Genomic DNA, 14,245 nt, shown 5'->3' with positions numbered 1-14,245 from the left:
TTCATATATAAAACTTATCTTTTCTTCTCATGTCATACTTGTCAAAACCTACTGATCTAGTATATATACAAATTATGGGAATCAAGAAAATCATCAAAACGTGTTTGAAGAAGTTGCTCAGAAGGTCTGATGCAAAACAGAAAAACATGGACAGTGTGCAATTGAATGCAAACATCAATATGGCAACTGAAATCCACACGTGCCCGAAACTTTATCCATGTTTGATTTGTTTCAACAAGGGGGATGCTGAGAAAACAGAACAGAAAGCCCCAAGCCATCAGTGCCCTGAACTGTACCCCTGTTTGGTGTGTTTGGTGCAAGAAGACTCGTCGAGTGTTGACAAAAACTTACAAAGTTGTTGAAAAGCTCAGTAGCAGAGACTTAGAGAGAAATGAGAATCACGAAGCACTTCGCCAGTTCTTCGCCAGGCGTGGGAGGCAATTTGTGCCAAAACAGTTTTAACAATAAATTGAGTGATGAACAGACAATGAATAGTAACAAAATAAAATGTATGAACTGTTCGTGTTTTATTGTGTTTATCTATAGTAATCTAGTTGGGATCACTTAAGCTTCAAGAACAACTATGCTTGCACATAGTTATCAAACGAGTAATGGTCATATGGTCATATATATATGTGCAAATCGCTATGCATAACTCCTCAAAGATACACAGAATGTATCGTAAAATGCTACAAAGTACGATACTTAAGCAAAATAAAACATGAAATAAAGTAAAACAATCACAGAATAATGTTACGATTTTCGGTACAAGCTATACTGAGCTGATTATTATAAGGGAAAGTGTTGTCTGTCGTATTCACTTGGATACGGTTGAACCATGTAAACAATACTCTTTGTGTGTAAAATTTGGGATATTTTCTGTGTTTGAAGGTACGACCTTGGTAGTTATAGTTTCTATAATGTGTTCGCGATTGAATCAAGCCGGGTTTATGCATATACAAGAGATATAAATGATTTTACGAGGTTTTAAACATTTCCAATTTCAGAAAATATTTCTACTTTCGATTTCGTTTTTCTGAAAATGAACAAACTTTTTTTTTCCTATTGTTTAATTTCATAAAACGATACATAATACATGATTAAGATAATTTTAAATTATTTTTAATGAGTGTATTTTCTTTATTTTCGTAAAAGTTTAAAAAATAAATAAATAATGCAATTCATGGAATGATATGACGTGATATGTATGACGTCATATTGCAGAGTTCTCGCTGTGCGCTGGTCGGCCATCTTGAAAAATAAATTGTGAAGGTCGTATTTCCAGCTTTCCTGCGGTAAGTATGACATGAATGTTTAAAAGTTTTATGAGAAATTGTGTCTAAATATATGATGTATCATATTACCAACAGGTTTTGTCGATGTGTGCATTGAATTACGTAAAAACTTATGTCAAAAGAAATTGCTCCCAGCTCGTTTTAGAATGTTTCGAACATTCTCGAAGCCGATTTTAGAAACTTTAATTCTCGGCTAGATATGTTGAAAAACATAGTAAGCAGTGTTAATTCATATCTCTTGTCTTGTTTATGTCATATTTTGAATGATTTTAACTTTGTTTAGGGACCAAACTGACAGAAATAAGAAATGACAAATCATGCAAGATTGATAAATATCTTCTTCTATTTCTTTGTTTGAAAAATATGTTGAAAATTATTTTTTTTAAACCAGAGACGGCAGTTCAGATGCAGTCGTCCTGTGTGTCAGAAAGCTGGTGATCAAAATGGTTGAAGGCAGTACCCAAGAAAGTACATTTACAAGTAAGTAAAATCGCTGAAAATTAATTCCATGAATTGAACTGTCATATCATAATCTCAGTGCTTAGTCTGTTTGGAAATATGCTTGGAATAATTTTTATAAACTGATAATTTATCTAATAACAGACACTGTGTTTGATTTATTACATTGAACTGCTATTAGATAAATTTTCAGTTTGTGTTTGATATCTACCAATGCCATAAATGCATAATTTTGTTCCTGTTGTGAATGATAAGAAATGTTGGGAACATAATACCTTCTGCATGTGAACAGTTTTTCTGTTTCTGTTTGTATGTAGGAAGTATTTTGTTTTCAGGATTATTTCAACATTGTTGATGTGGATGAAATGTGCACTTAGCCATGCTTTTAATGGAATGAAAAAAGTAAAAAACTAACAAGCAATATGTACAGTTTTGTTGATAAAATGTTTTGTTTCAGAGTTGTGAGGAGTAACCTAGCCTATATAACCTGAAGCTCACCCAATATGCAGTGTGTTCTGCTCTGTCAATAACAAGTAAGTAATTTCACCAAATTTCATCAGAAACAAATCTCAAAGTTGCAATGAACAGTAAAGTTAACTCATCTTGGTACTTTAATTTACTGAAACACTGAACCAACATGATTTGATTTTGCTCTTTGTACTTATTTCACATTATGGTAGCAAAATTACAGCTATGTGTCAGATTCATGACATTTAGCATTTGTCATACATTTCACTTTATTATTTGTCAAACCAAATGCTAAGTGTCAAATCCATTCATGATATTTAGCATGTGTCATACATTTCACTATAATATTTGTCAAACCGAAAGATGAATGTCAAATTATTTACACATGCTTAGCAGTTTATCATACATTTCACTTTATTATTTGTCAAACCAAAAGATGAATGTCAAATTATTTGAAGATGCTAAGCATCTTATCATACATTTTACTCTTTTTATGACAAATCGACTCACAAATTTAAGCAAACCAGGTGACGATGTACAAATAATTTAGGGTGACGAGCTTTTTGGTTACCTCGCCCAGCCCAACTAAAAGACTTAAAGTATATCTATAAGTCTTTTAGTTTGGTCGGGCGAGCGAGCCAAAATCTCGTCATCCCAAAATATTTGTACATCGTCACTTTGTGTGCTTAATTTTGAGATTCAAATAAATCGTTCTAAATTCAATGTAAAAAAAAGTTTCATAAGGGGGGTACTCAGTGTGAAAAAACTACATCGCTTAAACGCAAATGCGCTTTGGTAAGTATATAGCTAAAAAACGAATGCGCTATGGTGAAAATCCAAAGTCAAAAATTTTGAAAAAATTGAAAAGTTGTCAAAAAAATCATAATTTTAAGCACGTTGTTAGTGTACTGCTCTGTCATTTGTAAATCAAAACTGAGAGAATGGTTAATATGTTTTGAGACTAAGCATGTACAACTCACTGCAAATATTCTTTGGTGGTCAAAGACTTAATAGAAGTTAATTAGCCAGTGTTCATATTTAGTAAATGAAAATTAGTGAGTTGAAGCTTATATTGTTAAGTTTTATTGTATATCATCTGGCAGGGAAAACAAGATCATTTAAGATTCATGTTTTTGGTGGCAAACAAATTGAACAAGTATTGTTCTTATTTTACTCATTGATGTTTTCATTTTTCAACAGAAATGTTTTGTTTTTTCAGCTTTGTATGGCTGGTCTGACCTCAGTGGAAGTTGTTCGTTTAAATGGTTTCGGGACATTGAAGTAAAACAACACGAGGTAAAATACAAAGTGCTTATTTATTTTTTAACTTGTTTATCCAGTAGTATATGATAAACAGTTTTTGAACTTGTTCATCCAGTATTATATGGTACATACAACAATAATGTAGAATATTAAATCACTGAGTTGCGGCTTCTCTGAACAAACATCTGTTCACTTTATATCCACAGTTTTTTGAGAAACAAACAGGGCATCTGTTTTCCCAGTTTGTAGATTTTCTCGTTTTGCAGAATGTCCCACCAAGAGTGAATGGCTGCCTGTTTGCTTCAGATTCCCAGTCCTCCTCGCTGATGATTTCTGAAGTCCTTACGCAGTCACCCCAGTCTTCAACCTCGGTTTGTACAGGTGATAATGTTTTTGAACCATAGTTCATTGTCATGTCATTGGAGTTGTTCAGCTGCTCCAGTTCTGACTGTAACTCTGTTTTGAGTACAGCAAGTCTAGCCTCAAGAATGGCAATTCTTTTAATTTTGCGATTAAGTCTCTCCATTGTACAGATCATAAATTGCTGTAGGTTTCAAGTTTTCTAATGATATTAAGTATGCGTTACATATTAAATATGCACAAAAATAATGCATTCGATCTGCATTTCACAAGTGTAAAACATCACAAATGAATGGTATTTCAATCTACTTTTTTGTCAAACCATATGACATTATTTGTTCATAGGTGAAAATAAAGATAGAAAATACAAGCTATGCGGGATTTGGCTTGTTCTCTGTTCAATCGATTAAAACATGCGTATGTCAAAGCGGACAATTTGTGGATGCGATTTAAACTGGACGAGAGGATTTCCTGCACCAAAGGTTTTGACAAGATATGTCAAAACAATCTGCTGGAACATTCAATTTGTACAAACAGGACTTTTGGCGATTTTTCCCGAATGTGCAAAAAGTACGCAGATTGACGAAACTAGCTCAAGTGACATTCATACAGACATTTCGTCGCTGAAACAAGAATTAGAATCAATAACGATAAGTAGCCAAATTTTGAAAGATCAATCTCATTCCATCGACAGCAAATTAGTGTTTAATCGGATGAAATTATTTTCTTAAGCACAAGTGTTCTATTCGGTCGATTGATAAAATTGAAACACACTTGAAATGTTTGGAAAAAAGGATCGCATATTTGGTGTCAGCGAAAGCACGAATCAATGTGAAGGAATTATTATGCCAGAGAAACAAAGCGAAAAGGATATACCTGCTGCAGTGCCAGAGAACCTGTTTCCAGAAGTAAAAAGATGTAAAAAGGATATACCTTCTGATGTAAAAGTAAAAATACAAATAATCCAATTTTGCAGAAGTTATCAAACTCGCTGTTCGATGAATTAAAACAAGCGATCGCCAACGCAAACAATTTGTTAAAGCGATTCAAATCCTACGAAAAAATTCCTGAACGCAAAGAAATAATAACGGATACCAAAACAATTTGCTGGCATATACAAAATGCCCAAAAAGTGCTTTTGTCAATTTTTCCCGAATGTCAAAAAAAGAGAGTCGTATTCAACGAAGTTGTCTCAAGTGATACTCGTACAGCCATATCATCGTTTATGAAACAACTTGAATCAATCCGGAGTCATAGCGAAACTTTGTACCGGGAATGTCGTTCAGTTCGCTGTAAAGTGGTTTACACAAAGATGAGACATTTATCCATAAACATGAATGTTGTATTCAGTTTATTAATAAGGTTGAATCGATTTTGAACATGTGTATGGACTAGTAAATTTGAAAATAACGTTTGAGTTTTAAGTTTTAATTTCATTATTTTTGTACGATATAAATGTGAAAATCTTTCGCATTAACTATACATTTGCATCTTCACCATGGAACAAGGTCATTCTGCCAAATTCTTTCTTTATTGTCCAAATTTATCGAAATGATTGAGGAAACAAGACAGCATTGTGCAATGTTTAAATCTCGCCTGCAGAAAAACGGTGTCAAATGGTTTAAACTGTCATGCCATAAGGTTATGTAAATGTCAAAAATTCTCGTGTGACGAACTTCTCGAACGTTTTGCAGAACATAAAACTGATAAACAGATTAGTTTGGTGGAGTTTTGCACCTATGATAAGAATATGGCGGCTTTGACAATCGCAAACGGATATCATCAAATTTAGACATAGGAAGAGAACTTTTGTGTCACTATGCTGCGTTTGGTAAGGATAAGAACATTTTCAAAAAGTTTGAAACTCAGCGTACGGAATCAACAACATTCCAGGCGAATCATCACCATCATTCAAGGCAAACTTGGAAATGAGTAAGGATATCGCTAAGAAGCCAAATATTGGGCTTGTAGTGCCTCAAAAACTGGCCTCCACGAAGTTAAAATATAACAAGAATATGAATATATCGTCTGAGGTGAAACGAAACTTCAAAAGAGTCCACCTTACAAGAAATGTCTTGTAATCTGATGAATGACATTAAATATGCACTTTTTAAAGCAAATGGTTTGCAGAAACGATTTCAAAACCGACGATCCCAAACAAAAGAAACCTATAAAGAATGCGAGCAAAATTGCTGGCGCAATCAAGATGTGAAAAAAATTCTTTAAAGATTTTTCCGGATTGTCAGAAGAACAGAATAGAGTTCGAAAAAGAAACCTCAACAAATATACAGTCACAAATTTTATCGTTGAGATACCAACTGGAACGTAACAAAAGTGCTGCTGAAGCTTTACACACGAATGCTGTTCTGTCCGTGATAGCGTTGTGTTTCAAATGTTTAAACGCATTATTAACAAGCATACATGTTGTCTTTTATTACTCAAAAAAATTGAAGAATTTGTTCTTGAAATAAAATGTTGAAATGAAACACACACAGTTTTAGTTTCATTATTTTCTGCACTAATAAAGGTGAATATCTCAGTGTCGATTATACACTTCAAATCATGGAACAGAATCACTCGACCAAATTCTTTTCTCTTCTACCCGAGTTTATTACAAAAATTCATGAGACAAAACTCAAATGTAAAAAGTTGAAAAAAATATCTAAGAAAGAAATTCTGGTTCCCTGAGCTGAATAAACCAGCCAAAGTACTAAGTAAATGTCAAAACGAATCGCTCGACATTCTTTTGAGAAATTCTAATTTTGCACAATATAAAAAAGATAAACAGTTTAGTTTAGTCGAGTTTAACAACTATGACAGGAATACTATGGCTTTGACAATCGCCAACGAGATATCATCAACAATAGACTTTGGAGAAAAGCTTGTGTACCTTTTACTCTGCATTTGGTGATAACAAAGCGGTGTTCGAGAACTTGAAAATGATTGTACAAAAGCAATAAAGGCAGAAAATATCATACAAATCATACAACGCGCATTTGGAATCTGCGAAGATACCATTCAGAAACATCATCATGTGCTTATTATGCCACAGAAACTGGCTTCAGAAAAAAGAAACGCAAAACGGTATACCTTCTGCGGCGAAAACTAAACTAAGAATAATCAAGCTTTGTAAGATTTGGCTTGTTCCCTGTTTAATGACATGCAAAATGTACTCGTCAAATCAAATAATTTGTTAAAGAGATTCAAATCTGAGAAATTGTTCCTGAACAACGAAATATTTTGGTCAGAGATGCCGGAATGTTTGCCGGAATACACAACATGCGATTACAGTGCTGTTGTCAATTTTTCCCGAATGTCAAAAAAACAGAGAACTATTGTATGAAGGTGTCTCAAGTGATATTCATACAGATATTTTATCGTTTAGGGAACAACTGGAATCAATCCGAAGTGACAGCGAGACTTTACAACAGCAATGTCGGTCGCTCAGGAGCAAAATATTATACGAAAAGTAAAACTATTCCTCCAAAGTAATAAGTCTTCTGTATGGTTGGTTGACATGATGGTGAAACTGATTTGATCACAAATAAATTTTGTTCTTGTCGCCATGTGACCATATATTTTGTTGTAAATAAAATTGTAATTTGCCGAAAGATATATGTTATTGTAATTTCCCTAGTCGTAGTTTGTGATGAACAAGGAGTTAAACATCCAGATGAAGTCATGCTTCTTCTTGAAATCACTTGCTCCTCCAACTGAATTTTCTCATAATGATGTAAATGAAAACACACAATAATGAATACGGACACAGCGATGTTCTTCTTGAAAATTTATACGTTTGATACACAAAATTCACAAAAGTAATGTTATTCACATTAGTTTGATTGAAAAGTGTATGAAAGTTGTATTGTTTCAAACGATTATATCCACATAAAGGGCTACCGACACAATATCAAAATGATCAGTGATGATGTTAGGATGTAATTTGTGAAATAATGACATCGTGGCATCGTCCTTAATTTTCACCAAGAATAAGATCAACACAAGTCTTGATTCCACAACCTGATTTTGAGTTTTTTTCTGACAATAGAAATTGAAATCGTTCAATTTGAAATTTATACTCTGTAAGGGACTGAAAAATACATAGCTGGCAATCATGATCTTGCTTGCTGTAGAACGTAGAGAACAAATTTACATTTTCATGATCTGAAACAGATTCTTCAATGTCAAGATACATGTTGTATGACTTCTTTTATATCATTGAGTGATATCTATAATAGCATTTTTTAACCCATTTCATTCGAAATTATTCAGAAGGAATGTATATTCTTCGTATGTTTTGTCAAAAGGAATCAACATTTTTTTCAGTAACATTAGAAGAAAAAAAGTATTAAAAGATATCATTTTACAAAATATATCAGGAAAGTTGAAACTATTTTTTACCGTTTATTAAAATCGATTTGTTAATGAAACAGATATGTATATTTCTCATATTTTTTGTCCAAAGATTTAATTTAATTGTTTTAATTATATTTTGGTAAAAAAAGTATTTAAGGGTCTTGTTTTACAAAACATATCAGGATTGTTGGAAACTTTTGAACGAATAATTTAAATCAACTTTCCTCATTTTTTTTTACCGTTTTTTTTTTAACACGCGGTTAGAGAACCACGCCATAAAATTTAAATTATATCCGCGTCGAATATCGCGTCGTTAGGTAATCCCTTGCAGTCTAACAAATTCACAAGCTAACTGAAGGTGGTGTAAGGAAATGCCTATCTACTTCGAGCGGGGTGTTTACTACCCGGTCTTCGCTCGGTAGATATAAAAAGCATATTGCACCTGCAACTTTTAGCTGGTCTTTGTTTCTGAAAAGTGGATTTGAACATGTCCTCGAAATAAGATGATTTGTGTCATTCAAGAATGCTCCGCAGTCTAACAACCTTGTTGAAAGTGTACCATGATGATGACTAACTGGTTTGTCTACGGCAAACGGGTGTTTACTACCCGGTAGGCTATAATATTGTTACCAAAGGTCATCATCGAGTAGAAAACGCGGACAGCTGGTGGTTGATTCTGCATAGTGAGTGAGAATGGCATGAACTCTCTTAATTTCTATTCCCATTTGTTACTTTTCAAAGATCTCAATAACCTGATACGAATATTTCGGCCTATTCAAATGTCCCGTTATGTGATTGTAGATGTGTCCACCCTAGAGTTTCTCTAGTTGGGACTCGGGAAAGTTTATACTTGCATCTACAGAGGGTAATCTCATCTACGGATGGGACTCACTAACTCATAATCGTATCTATATCTTGAGATCCGAGGAAGGTAGCAGATATCACCAACATCAATTTAAGCCTTGAGCATTTCATCCGCATCGAACTTCGCGTCGTTTTTTTTTGTTAAAATAGCCTCAAACCAAATGACCTTGTCATTAGGTAATCCCTTTTAGTTAAACGGATCACAAGCCAACTGATAAGTTGGTGCAAGATTTGTCTGTCTACTTCGAGCGGGGTATTTACTACCCGGTCTTCGCTCGGTAGATATCTAAATATTCCGTAAAAAAATGAAATTGTATCCGCTTCGAATATCGCGCTGTTATTTTTTTTGTTTAATAACCTCGAGACTAAATGATCTTGTCATTTATTAATTCCTTGCAGTCTAACAATTTCACAAGCTGACTGATAGTGGAAAGATAGTCTATCTACTTCGAGCGGGGTATTTATTACCCGGTCTTCGCTTGGTAGGTACTGCTTGCACTTGCAACTTTTTAGCTGGTCTTTGATTCTGCAAAGTGAATGATGGTGGCATAATTATTTGGTCTTAATGAGGGTCGTGGCGTGTTTTTCTTTAAAAATGTCAATGGGAAATCAAGTTAAAATGACAACCCATTGGCATACCCACTATACCGCGTGTTTGTTTTCGAGGTGGGTAACTTGACCTAAGCCAGTCACAAGTCTGGTTGAAAAACAAGGAGTGACCACTTTGAAAACGATATCAGAAAATTGTATTTGTTGGAAATATTTATCGTTGTAAGATAAAACAATGTATATTGTTGACTGTCATAATCGTATTGTTGATTTCAATTCTTTTGAATGGATAAACACATTGAATAGTTCACCAATGTTTTCCGTGGATAGTTCTGTTAACACCATTCTTTGGGGTCAGATTCCTTTCCACTCCAATATCGTTGGAAATCTCTTGCTAAGGGAAGAAGTCTTTCTATGGGAACGACTGTTTATGAAACACTCCTATGACTTTATGGAACCAGTTAATTTTTTTAACCAAAATTCCCTCAAAGATAGAACATATTCATTTGTGAAAAGGTCTCAAAACGAAGCATCAACGTGCTCGTTTATAAATCAAGTTTTGAGGCACAAGCCCAATTTCCTGGATTTTATTAGTTTATATCATAAAATGGCAAAAGCTGAGGACATACACTATGAAATGTTTCAGAAGTCTTTTTTCTTTGAAATTTTCTTTCACTTACTGTCAAAAGAGGCACTTGTTTGTAAACCCGTTTTCCTTGCCATTTGTCGTTCCTACATGGGACTTGATATTTCAGAGTCCTTTTTGGACGGTATTTTAAGCTATTATACTCGTAAGTACGCGTATATGATTATTCCGAGGAGGCATGGAAAAACCTTCATGACTGGATCGGCCTTCGTCGCCCTGTTGTTCACTTACATGGCTAGTGGTTTACGAATAGGATATTATTCCCATACGAAAGATTTGTCCCAAACTGTGAAAAATTATGTGATTTCAAAGTGTAACGAATGGAGCACTAAGCTCACTCAGTCAAGATATGATATAATGACTCCTACAGATTCGATTCTCGTGAAAATCTTAAACGGGCAGAACACGACAGTATTTACAAACGCGAACGCGAAAGACGATGATTTCAATTGTCTTGCTAAGTTCAAAAGTGCCAGAAATGACAATGCTTTGAGAGGGGACGATCTCCATCTGCTCATTGTTGATGAATCATTTTCTATCAATAAGAACCGCTTCGGGACAATCTTAGCACATGGACAGAAGACTGACAATAAAATCATTTTTCTGACATCGCCGGTGAATCATAAAGTGGAGACAATGTGCGAAGTGACAAGAGGTTTGAGTTTGAGAACAGATATTAATTTCTATCATATCTACTACTTTTGTAACAATGCTAGTCATTTACAGTATTCTTCCAAATATCCTGCATGTCCACGTTTGATCTTTTATAAGCCGGATCATATCAACATCAATGAAACGAACAGGTATTTAACCAATCTGTTGGCACAATCTAGCACAAGCTACGATGATGAACTTGGCATTGTATCTCTTGCTGGTACTCTGAACAGATTTGGGACGGCTAAAATGTGTCCTTTTTCCGAACGATTGCTATCGTACATGAAAAGCAACATAAATACTATCGACGACTCTAACTGCATAGAAAACGTATTTATTTACTTAGATCCAAACTATTGCGACTCCTTGCAAAGTGGCATAGGTCTTCTGGCCAGTGGCATGACAAAAGAAGAATCCCCATGTATTTTGTATCTCGATCACAAATTCATTCAGTCTGAAGAATTAGGAAAAGTAAACGAAATCATGGTAAAAATGTTGTTGCGATGTATACAGCATGTTTCGTTGGTTGCGTCAAAAAAGAGAACATTCGATGGAAACAGAAAAATAACACAGCGAAATATTTTTGTTGCAGTTGAGAACAATTCACAAAGGAACAGTGTTGTTATAATCTACGAAAAACTGAAAGAGTGTTTGATGAATGCTGAAAGCAATGTTTTTCTATACTATACTCCAGTTGAAGATCGATCAACGAAACGAATGATTAAGCGTGCAGGTTATAGTTTGATCAACAAATTGACAATTTTTTCACAAACGATAGTGCTTTTAAACGAAAAGTTGATATGGTTTTCAAAATTGCTTCACTCTCATTACCTGAATGAGGGCGAGAAAAACGAAATAGAGTACCTAAGACAAAACATGATTGAATTTAAATTTTCTCCTGAAGAAAAGAAATTCAGTGGTAAAAGTCATACAACGACGGATGATCTTATAGTGGCACTTGTTATGAGTGTCTATATGGCAAAGGTATTTACTCCCTCTGTTGAATTAAGAAATTGGCTAGGTCTTACATGTTGGACTCAAATTTCTGGCAGAAAATTATATCTATGATGTCGTGAATGAAAATAAAATGATATAAGTGTACTTGTTCTTTGTTGTTGATTAACAATCTTACAATGCCCAATCGAAAAAGAAAAGCACCATCAAATGATATAGATCCTATAACGAAAAAAGTCATTATCAAAGATCACGGCACAGTTTTAGAAACAAACCAATTATATTGGCCATTTGATCACATTGCTCTACTCGGTAGAGGTTCGTTTGGGAATGTTCAGTTGTTTTACCATCACACAAAAGGTCACCTGTATGCTGGAAAACTCTTTAAAAATGAAACAGAATATACGAAAGAACTTTCCTTGCTCAAAATGTTCCATCATGAGAACGTCATAGAATGCGTTCATTCTCTGAGTGATACTTTAACGATAATCTTGAAAGTATATACCATAAATTTGGAAGAGCTAGTAACAAGGAATGTCGAAAATCATCTTGGACTCTCACAGATCCGCGTCATGTCATTAATCCGAGACATGACGCGAGCTCTAGTGTACCTCGTAAACGAACGAGCTGTAGTTCATCGTGACATAAAGCCATCAAATATTATGTTTGATGATTTACAAGAGATGTTTATTCTAACTGATTTTGGAATGGCCAACACGTTTGACAGAGAATCGTTAACGATAGAAGAGCCAATAGCCGGGACTATTGATTTTATGCGTCCAGATTTAATAGAACAATTACAATCACATAAATCAAACGGTGTAAAACAAAGCATCCACACAGATCTCTGGTCATTGGCCTTAACATTCTTCTTTTCAGCAACAGGGAGGCATCCTTACAAACCCGTTCGGTCAAAACTTAATTGGATAGGACTTGCACAAGAAAGACCAGATGGTTGTCTTTGGATGAAACTAAATCCTGACAACACAGCAGAGTACCATATCACCCTCGATGGATACAACAGAATGGAGAATCAATTCTTAAAGGATGTTTTTGAACCACTTCTTATATCACTCATGCGAAAGGATATAAAATTCAGTGAATACTTTGAAAAAGCGCGAACTACAAAATTAGATGGTGATATTGTATATGTGTTTGATGTCACAAACATGAAAATGCACACAATACAATGTGACAGTAAAGATAAATCACTGTCTGCTCTTTTAACCAAACTGCTAAATGGTCAAACGCATTTTATAGTTCACAAGAACGAGTTTCTTACCAATCAGTCAAGAGTCATACCAAAAACATCGTTTGATGAACCTCTACTTGTATGTAAAGAAACAAATATCGAAAGCAAAACAAACCTTCAAAAAATTCTTGAAGATCTTTTTGCGACTGAAACTGCGTTCATTGATAAGACCGACGTCAATTTTCAGCAATTTCAATGCTTATGTTCAATTGTCTTAAAGAAATTTGAACTGATTCAAAAATACCTTCATTTCATACGCCAGACAAGTGTTGTCCATCTAAAGTTTCTGAATAATCTTAGAACTGAGCTAGAGACGCGATTCCAAATGTTTGACTGCGCTATCCAAGACTTTTTCAGAGCACATTTGCCAAATCAAGATTTTCGTGAGTGTATTGATAAGTTGAAGGAAAAGGTGAACACGGCACTCCTGCCATTAGATGTGTATTCAGAAGATAAAGACAATTTAGCCCAAAACATATTTTATTTCAAACAGCATTTAGATTTCTTCGATCATCAAAAGTTGGGGAATAAAAGGGATCAAATTCAACAAACAAAAAGAGCAATGAAAACTGCTATGGATACATTAATACAAGTTGTAACATCCAATTGTTTAACGTTCAATAATTGGTTGAAATATGCTAATGAGAGAGTTTACAGTTTACAAGAAAGCAACGATGAAATAGCATTTGCGTCAGAACATTTAAATGGTTTGATCATTTCAGAAGTTTCAAAGGTTGGTACTTAGCCAATCTTACTGTCTTTTTGCCAATCGTTCTTCGTAAGAAACATCTGTCAGAAAAGCAAATTTAACAACAATGTACATAAAAATAAGAATAACTGTGATCAGAGACAAAGGTTCTGGTCTTTTGTCATAATTCGTGTAATGTTCGAACATCCAAGTCCCTAATAACTGTAACATTGATAGATGCGGTAATATAAGAGATTTTGTGAATCTACGGTAGCTACAGTCAAAGAAGCAACAAATTGCGCAAAATACTAGCATACCCAGTGATACAAGAGCTAATTGCGCATTAGGAATCAAATTACTTGAGATTGCAACCGCTCGTACGAGGTATGTTACTGACAACGAAAAAAGAACAAACACTTGAGCAAAGAGGTAATTTC

At 34.4% G+C, this 14,245-nt stretch overlaps 1 long non-coding RNA gene across 1 annotated transcript; it reads left to right on the top strand.

Moving 5' to 3' along the window:
* Window positions 1-524: 524 nt before the first annotated feature.
* Window positions 525-4,078, top strand: LOC128245387 (uncharacterized). The gene is made up of 6 exons (XR_008263135.1): window positions 525-891; window positions 1,225-1,295; window positions 1,687-1,775; window positions 2,212-2,287; window positions 3,442-3,518; window positions 3,752-4,078. It is a non-coding gene; the product is annotated as an uncharacterized LOC128245387 (long non-coding RNA).
* The last annotated feature ends 10,167 nt before the right edge of the window (window positions 4,079-14,245 follow it).

This window comes from Mya arenaria, chromosome 9, assembly GCF_026914265.1.
Source record: "Mya arenaria isolate MELC-2E11 chromosome 9, ASM2691426v1".
In the NCBI taxonomy this organism is placed as follows: Eukaryota; Metazoa; Mollusca; class Bivalvia; order Myida; family Myidae; genus Mya; species Mya arenaria.
This window is presented reverse-complemented; position numbering and strand designations above follow the sequence as displayed.